The sequence below is a fragment of the Cnephaeus nilssonii genome (assembly GCF_951640355.1).
Source record: "Cnephaeus nilssonii genome assembly, chromosome: 4".
NCBI classification, from domain to species: Eukaryota; Metazoa; Chordata; class Mammalia; order Chiroptera; family Vespertilionidae; genus Cnephaeus; species Cnephaeus nilssonii.
Genome location: NC_137075.1, coordinates 103,629,299 through 103,638,300, shown reverse-complemented (window position 1 = coordinate 103,638,300; position 9,002 = coordinate 103,629,299).

Sequence of the window (9,002 nt, the reverse complement as noted above, 5' to 3'; positions counted from 1 at the left end):
TGCTGGCGAGGATGCCGAGAAAAAGGAACCCTCGTGCACTGCTGGTGGGAATGGAGACTGGTGCAGCCACTGTGGAGAACAGTACGGAGTTTCCTCAGAAAGTTAAAAATGGAACTCCCATTCGACCCAGTAATCCCACTTCGAGGAATATATCCCAAGAAATCAGAAACACCAAATCAGAAAGGACATATGCACCCCTATGTTCATAGCAGCATAATTTACCATAGCTAAGATTTGGAAACAGCCTAAGTGCCCATCAGCAGATGAGTGGATTAAAAAACAGTGGTACATCTACACAATGGAATACTACGCTGCTATAAAAAAAGAAACATTTACCATTTGCAACAGCATGGATGGACCTGGAGAGCATTATGCTGAGCGAAATAGGCCAGTAGGAGAAAGATATCACATGTTCTCACTCATTTGTAGAATATGATGAACAACATAAACTGATGAACAAAAATGGATCCAGGGACTGAGAAGCACCTAATGGACTGTCAAAACTCAGAGAGAAGGCAGGGGAAGGCTGGGGAGGGGCATGTAAGAGATCAACCAAAGAACTTGTATGCATGCATATTAGCATAACCAATGGACTAGGACACAGGACATGGGGGCTTGTCCTGGGGTGTGGGAGTGGCCAGGGAGGGTTCAATGGGGGAAAAAGAGACATATGTAATACTTAAAACAATAAATAAATAAATAAAAACATCAATGATGAGAGAGAATCATTGATTGGCTGCCTCCTGCACACCCCCTACTGGGGATTGAGCCTGCAAACCAGACATGTGCCCTTGACCAGAATCAAACCCAGGACCCTTCAGTCTGCAGGCTAATGTTCTATCCACTAAGCCATACTGGCTAGTGTAAATATTTCTCTTTTCCATTTCCAGCTCGGCTAGAGAGCGGTCTGGTTCCTGAGTAGGGGCTGCAGCGAACTGAGAAAGTGAAAGAAAGAGACAGACACTGAGATAGAAGGAAAAGGCTGGGGCCGGGTAGGACAGCTGTCCTCTGATGGAGAGACAGTGACCCAGAGCCAATACAGCTCGTTTATTTTATTTTTAAATATTTTATTGATTTTTTACAGAGAGGAAGGGAAAGGGATAGAGAGTTAGAAACATCAATCAGTTGCCTCCTGCACACCTCCCACTGGGGATGTGCCCGCAACCCAGATACATGCCCTTGACCGGAATCGAACCTGGGGCCTTTCAGTCCGCAGGTCGACGCTCTATCCACTGAGCCAAACCAGTCAGGGCCAGCTCGTTTATTTTATACAGCAAAATACCAGGAAGTTTTACTAAAGCCCAAGACAAAGGAGATTATGTGCATTCTTGTGGCTCCTTTGTAATGGTCTCTTCTGGGTGGGCCAGGATAATCCTGTTTGTTCATGGTGCTTGGCTGGATTTAGATAATGAAACCCACCCTCTGGCGCCTAAGGTGAAGGTCAAGCTGACAACACACCTGCCTCTGGCAAGGTGTGTTTCCAGGACGTGGCTCTGCCAATGACACTGGATTCAGCTGACAATAATTAAAGAAATGCTCATGTGCCTTCCCAGGTGCTCTCTACAGGCTAGGACTTAATATATCTTTATTGATTTCAGAGAGGAAGGAGCGGGAGGAAGAGATAGAAACATCAATGGTGAGAGAGAATCATTAATCGGCTGCCTCTCGCACACCCCCTATAGGGGATTGAGCCCAAAACCCAGGCATGTGTCCTGACTGGGAATCGAACCTCGACCTCCTGAATCACTGATTGATGCTCAACCACTGAGCCATGCCAGCTGAGCTGGGTTCCTCTCTTCCTATGGCTGAGTAGTATTCCATTGTGTATTGTACCACATCTTCTTTACCCAGTCCTCGATCACAGGACACTTAGGTTGTCTCCATGTCTTAGCCCCCATGAATAATGTTGCAGTGAACAAAGGGTGCATATATCTTTCAAATAAATGTTTTCCAGTTTTTTGGGTATATCCCCAGGAGAGGAATTGCTGGCTCTATTCTCAATTTTTTGAGGAATCGCCAGGCTGCTTTCCATAGTGGTTGTACCAGTCTACATTCCCACCAGCAGCGAATGAGGGTTCCCTTTTCTCCACAACCTCTCCAACACTTGCTATTACTTGTCTTATTCACAAGAGCCATCCTAACAGGTGTGAGGTGGTATCTCATTGTGGTTTTGATTAGCGTTTCCCTAATAGCTAGTGAAGTTGAACATCTTTTCATATATCTATTGGCCATTTGTATGTCTTCTTGGGAGAAGTGTCTGTTCGGGTCTTCTACCCATTTATTTTCTTTTTGTTTATTTCTCTACCCATTTTTTAAAAAATATATATTTTATTGCTTTTTTACAGAGAGGAAGGGAGAAGGATAGAGAGAAACATTGATGAGAGAGAAACACCAATCAGCTGCCTCCTGCACACCTCCTACTGGGGATGTGCCCGCAACCAATGTGGAATCCCTTGTCACGTCCTGCGTGTTTCAGGGTTCCCATTCAGGTCCGGTTTCTGGAGAAGGCCGCAATCAAAATGAAGAGAAGCTAGAAAAGAATCAACTTGGGTAAATGGGGGGCCAGGCAGGAGCCCACCTCTAGGGGGAGGACTACTCCTTGCTCTGGCCTTTGCCATCCCTTTTATTGGGGTTCTGAGATACACCCAGGTCCTTTAGGCAGGAAATTCCAATAATAGACAATCAGCAAAAATTTACATATGATTAACAGGTGAGAGTTGCTTTAACTACCAATGTCTCAACTAAACAATGAGTGACTAGCTCTGACCATTCAGAGCGATTAAGGTTGACCAAAGCATTCGGGATTCCCTTTTCACATTTAACTTCCAATGTCTCAATGTTTGGTTTCCGGCAACCAAGGTACATGCCCTTGACCGGAATCGAACCTGGGACCTTTCAGTCCACAGGCCGACGCTCTATCCACTGAGCCAAACCGGTTAGGGCTCTCTACCCATTTTTTAAAAGATTTTTTTAAAATTGATTTTTATAGGGAGAGGGAGAGAGAAACATCAATGTGGGAGTGAAACATTGATCAACTGCCTCCTGCACGCCCCCTATGAGGGATCAAATGAGCAACCCTGGCATGTGCCCTGACCTGGAATCAAACTGGCCACTGTTTGATGCCCAGGACAACACCCAACCAACTGAGCCACACCAGCCAAGACCCTCTGCCCATTTGTAAATTGGATTGTCTTTTTGTTTGGTGTTGACGCGTAAGAGTTCTTTACATATTTTTGGATATTAACCCCTTGTTGGAGCTGTTGTTTGCAAATATCTTCTCTCATTCGGTTGGTTGCCTTTTTTTTTTTTTTTTTTTTGTGGGTGGTTTCTTTTGCTGGGTAGAAACTTGTTAGTTTGATACAGTCCCATTCATTTATTTTTGCCTTCACTTCCCTTGCCTTTGGGGCCAGATTCATAAAATCCTAAGACCAAGGTCCATAAGTTTAGTGCCTGTGTTTCTTCTATAATTGATTGTTTTCTGTGCAGAACACTTTCATAAGATGTTATCAAACATGATCTGCTTTGGAGCGGGTGTCAGCCACACCCAGATTCATGAAAGAGGCTAGGGAAAGAAGAGCATTGTGGAGGCCGAACTGACGTCACCCACTGAGACACAGAGCCTGTGCGGCCTGGAATCCAGGGTGACACAGCCAGAGCCCCTCCACCCACGGGGCTCCTGCTGAGACGCTCAGGGCTGGGTCACTGCCCAGGGAACCGGACTCCTCCTCCAAGTGGCCCTTGGGAGGGCAAGAATTTTGTCCCGCAGCCCGGGCAGGGACATAGGGCTCAGAGACAAGAAAACCAACATGCCCTTGAATTCCATCTGGAAAGCAACCATTGTCAGCCCTCTGCAGGGCCTGTGGGATGGGACAGGTTTCTTTTCTTTTCTTTTTTTTTTTTAATATATTTTTATTGATTTCAGAGAGGAAGGGAGAGGGAGAGAGAGACAAAACATCACTGATGAGAGAGAATCATTGATGGGCTGCCTCCCGCATACCCCACACTGGGGATCAAGCCCGAAACCCGGGCATGTGCCCTTGACCGGAATCGAACCTGGGACCCTTTAGTCCACAGGCCAACGCTCTATCCACTGAGCCAAACCGGCTAGAGCGGGACAGGTTTCTTTTCATTCAAAGAGCTGTTACTACATCAGTGGAGCATTTTATTTTATTTTTTAAAAATATGTTTTTAAGCCGAAACCGGTTTGGCTCAGTGGATAGAGCGTCAGCCTGCGGATGGAAGGGACCCAGGTTGGATTCAGGTCAAGGGCACATGCCCAGGTTGTGGGCTTGGTCCCCAGTGGGAAGTGTGCAGGAAGCAGCTGATCAATGATTCTCTTTCATCATTGATGTTTCTCTCTCTCTCTCTCTCCCTCTTTCTCTCTCTCTTCTTTCCTCTCAGAAATTAATAAAAATATATTAAAAAACAAACAAATAGTAGTGTCATTACTACTCATAGCTGGAAATCAATGGATGCTCTTTAGAGAAATAAAGGATTAAGTGAGCTATGTGAAATTATAAAAGTAACCACAAGTACACAGCTACAACATTTCCAATATACCAGGAGAAACACTTGCACCCAAATTAAGCAACTATTTTATAACCTGCAAAACCTAGAGAGTATTAAATAAGAGGACTTCACCGAGTCTAAGAAGATTTGTCACATCAGTATATGCAAGTAGGTTAACTCATTGTACAGGGAAATGCCTGTTAGATGGCTCACATTTGACTCTGAGCTGGAGGCGAAAGACACTGCCCGGACAGGAAGACTCAGAAAGAAAGCAGCTAGAAGGATGGTGCAGGAGGTCACAGGCAAAAGCCAACAGAAAGCAGGGGTCAGGTTCAAGGCAAAACATTAGACGAGGCCAGGACGAGCACTTTAAAATGACATTGCGTGCAGTCACAAGGAAGATGTCACGTACCTACACGGCACCAGAGCGCGTGCGTTAATATTTATGCCTTGAGAAATAGAGTGAAGACATAAAATGGAGTTACTCTAGTCCAGTGGTCGGCAAACTCATTAGTCAACCGAGCCAAATATCAACAGGACAACGATTGAAATTTCTTTTGAGAGCCAAATTTTTAAAACTTAAACTTCTTCTAACGCCACTTCTTCAAAACAGACTCGCCCAGGCTGTGGTATTTTGTGGAAGAGCCACACTCAAGGGGCCAAAGAGCCGCATGTGGCTCGAGAGCCGCAGTTTGCTGACCACAGCTCTAGTCAATCTGCTAAATTACTAAAATCGAGTGGGTTGAGACATGAGGAAATGATTCTATTCTTGTTCTAACAAGCCTGGGAATTTAAACTTTTGAACTTCCTAGTCCTGCATCCATGCCTCGATACACATACATCAAACCTCCAGATGAACTTGACCCCCACCCACCCAAAAGGACTCATATCCAGACCACCTGGCATTCGTTACCCAGACCATTCGATGTGACCAGAGTTCGTGGTGCCCATCTTTGACCACCCAGCGCCCTCATCCAGATGTCTGACACCTGACTGATAACCATCCTGGACTGATTCTAGGGCTGAGTGCAGGAGTAATACTTCTCAAAAAGGTACTTTTTACTAGAAAAAATCTTAACTTTTCTTTCTTCTTTCAAACACTGGTCTAGCTATGTTCATAGTTTTTAAACTCTAAGATACTTGAATAAATCTTTATCAACCTGGCCAGGTAGCTCAGTTGGTTAGAGTGTCATCCTGATACGCCAAGGTTGTGGGATCAATCCCTGGTCAGGGCACATACAAGAATCAATCAGTGAATGGATAAATAAGTGAAACAACAAGTAAATGTTTCTCTCTCTCTCTCTTCCTCTCCCTCAATTAAAAAAACAACAACTTATCATTTATTTCTAGCAAAGCTTCGAGATTCTTTTTGAGTTAGTTCGATAGCATTAAATAACACAGTATCTGCATTATTACAATGGAAAGAAATACAAGGAGAAAGAGTGAAAAACACAATTGTAGTAGGAAATTTGAATTCATCTTTCTTCCCCCCCCACCCCCGCTCCACTACCACAAATTATACAGTCAAGTTTCCCGCATTTCGGGAAATCGTAGGGGTCAGCACATCCGAGAGCAATGGATAAGCCTCAACCTGGGAAAACCACCTTGGTGATCATGGTAACTCCCCTGCCATTAAGTATTAATTAATTCATCTTTCATAGATGTGCATACAAAAAAACAAGTCAGATTAGAAAGGACCTAATAACATAATTTGAGATTTAATTAATGTATATTAAACTCTTTATCTTAAAAACAGACTACTCCTTTGCAGGTGAACATCTGAACGTTCACAAATGACCACCTATTAAATTATTTTTTTAAAAAACAATATTTACCAAGAAAGTATAGAATAGACAGCATTCTCCAATTACCAGAAATTAATATCAAACTACAAAACAAAAAAGACCTTACTACCTTGTCAGTTTTGAAACTCTTAAACTGTCTTTGGTCAGAAAATAAATCAAGTTAAAATTTCATAGAAAATAACCGTAGTTCAGACACTGCATAGCAGGACCTAAGCTAAAGCAGTACGTGGAGGTAAATTCATAGCTTTAAATATTCACATCAATAAGGATGAATAAAAAAATAATGAGCTAAGTATCTAACTCAAGATAGAGATAAACAACAACAAAATAACAAAAACAGAAGGATAGAAATAATAAAGATAAAAGTTTAAAGTGATGATTTAGAAAAATCAGTAGAACTAATCTAAATAAAATAAACTGAGTAGAAACAAAATTTTAAAATTTGGCAATCGCTAAATCTGTAGTTGATCTAGTCGGGAAAAGAAAGGAATAAAATACACATACACTCAAAAAAATAGTAACGAAGGACAGACTTCTTTTTATTTTTAATATATTTTTATTGAATTTTTTACAGAGAGGAAGGGAGAGGGAGAGAGAGTTAGAAACATCGATGAGAGAGAAACATCAACCAACATCAACCAGCTGCCTCCTGCACCCCCCCCCCCCCCCCCCACTGAGGATGTGCCCGAAACCAAGGTACATGCCCTTGACCAGAATCGAACCTGGGACCCTTGAGTCCGCAGGCCGACGCTCTATCCACTGAGCCAAACCGGTTAGGGCCGAAGGCCAGACTTCTTATTGCACACTTTCGCTGTAGTGATTTATAAGATATTTGGTCTTCATCCATAGTTAACTAACTCAGGGTTCCCCAAATCCTTGGCATTTCCTAAGAGTTGAGAGTGACACCGGGGTCTTTTGTTAGGTTGATGAGATGGCTTTTGGACCCCACTGAAGGGTGAGGGCTGCTGGCCAGGAAAGCCAACCAAGTGGTTAGAAGTTTGTAACTTTCGGTCCCACCCCAGGGCCTCCAGAGAGGGGAGAGAGGCTGAGGTGGAGCTCAATGGCCAATGGCCAATAACAGTCAGTCGTGACTAGGTAATGAAACCTCCATACAATCCCCGAAAAGAACAGCTCCTTGGCCCTTTTTCAGAGAGCTTCCCGGGGGGAGGGGGGGGGAGGACAATGCTTCCGGGTGCCACCTTCGGGCCCCAGGCTCCATGAGGACACAAACTCCTTCACTCGGGACTTTGCCCTAAGTACCTTCATCCGACTGGTGATTTGCACCATTTAAGGTCCTTTGTAATAAAGCAACAATCCAGGGAATACATGGGTTTTCCTGACTGCCAAACCGTTCTAGCAAATTGATTGAGCCCAAAGACAGGGTCTTGGAAACCTCTGATTTACGGCCAGTCAGGAGCTCAGGTGACAGCTGGGCCTGCTCCTGCCTCTGAAGCGGAGGGCAGTGTTGTGGGCCCGAGCCCCTCGCCTGTGGCATGTGAGTCTGTCTCCGGGTCCATTGGTCAGAATTGAGTTGAACTGTCCCACACCCTGCTGTTTGTTGTTGGTGTGGGGCATACCACCCCCTTCCACCCCCCACTCCCCACGCCCGGGAATCGGAGCCAGAAACCCTTTTGAATACCCTTTGCTGCCTTTAGAGCTGACCTACAGTGCAGAGCAGGCCTAAGGAGACAAATCAATAGGGTTCCATTTCGTGCCCCTTGTTGGGGCAAAGCCCTGGCTCCCATGGGAGAGAGTGGCCTCCCTAGCAGGGCCTGCAGCCCTCAGGAGGGTGCTCTCCCCAAGCTTTAGTCTCCAGTCTCCACCGGGACCGGCACAGGCAGGAACTCGGAAGCCAGATCAAGACTCCCCGCGTCCCAGACCGCACAGCTCACAAGGGTCTTGGCAAGGGGTCGCCCCCTCCGTATCTCTTCCCAGCAGTGGAGGGTGGTCCCAGCCAACTTCAGCCCTTTACCTCCCCTTAACGGACCCCCTCCCCTACCCCTCCAACAAGCCTGTCGAAGCCGGGACTCTGGGATAACCTTCTAGACTGAGAGCAGCGGAGGGGGCGGAGGGAAGGCTTCCTGGAGGCGGCGCGCACGCTGGAGCTCCGAGACCCAGAGCTACAAGGAGGCGGGGGCCGCGGAGGGAGAGGGACTTGTAACTCCCAGGGCCCCCGCAGGCCCCCCGACCTCGGAAGCCCAGCGCTGAGGCTCTGCAGAGCAGGTGGGACGGTGACCACGCGCCAGACCACACAAGAAATGATCACTGCCCAGGGGGTGCCGGAGGGCGGGGGGGGGGCGAACGGACACATCCTAGGAAATTGTTAGAAATTGGTCATTTGGCCAAGCGGACGTCCGGGAATTGCTCAGAGCCAACCCTGGCACAGCTGTCCCCGCCTCTATTAGTGCGTGTTCGGGGCCAGAGCCGCCCCCTGCCGGCCCCCTGCGGGCCGGTCTGCTCGCTGCTCCCAGGGCCGCTGGGGCGGGAGGATTAGACCCGCGGGCTCGAGCCCTGCCCGCGCGGGGATTGGTCGGCCCGGCTCAGGTCCCCGCCCGAGGTCCCCGGCCCAGGCCAACCAGAGGCGGGGGCGGGGTCTCACCTGCGGCGCGCTGGGGGCGGGGCGGTGGGAGGCCAAGTGCGTGTTCTTCCCGCCGTGCGCCCTGGACCTGCTGCTTCGCTTCCCTTTTC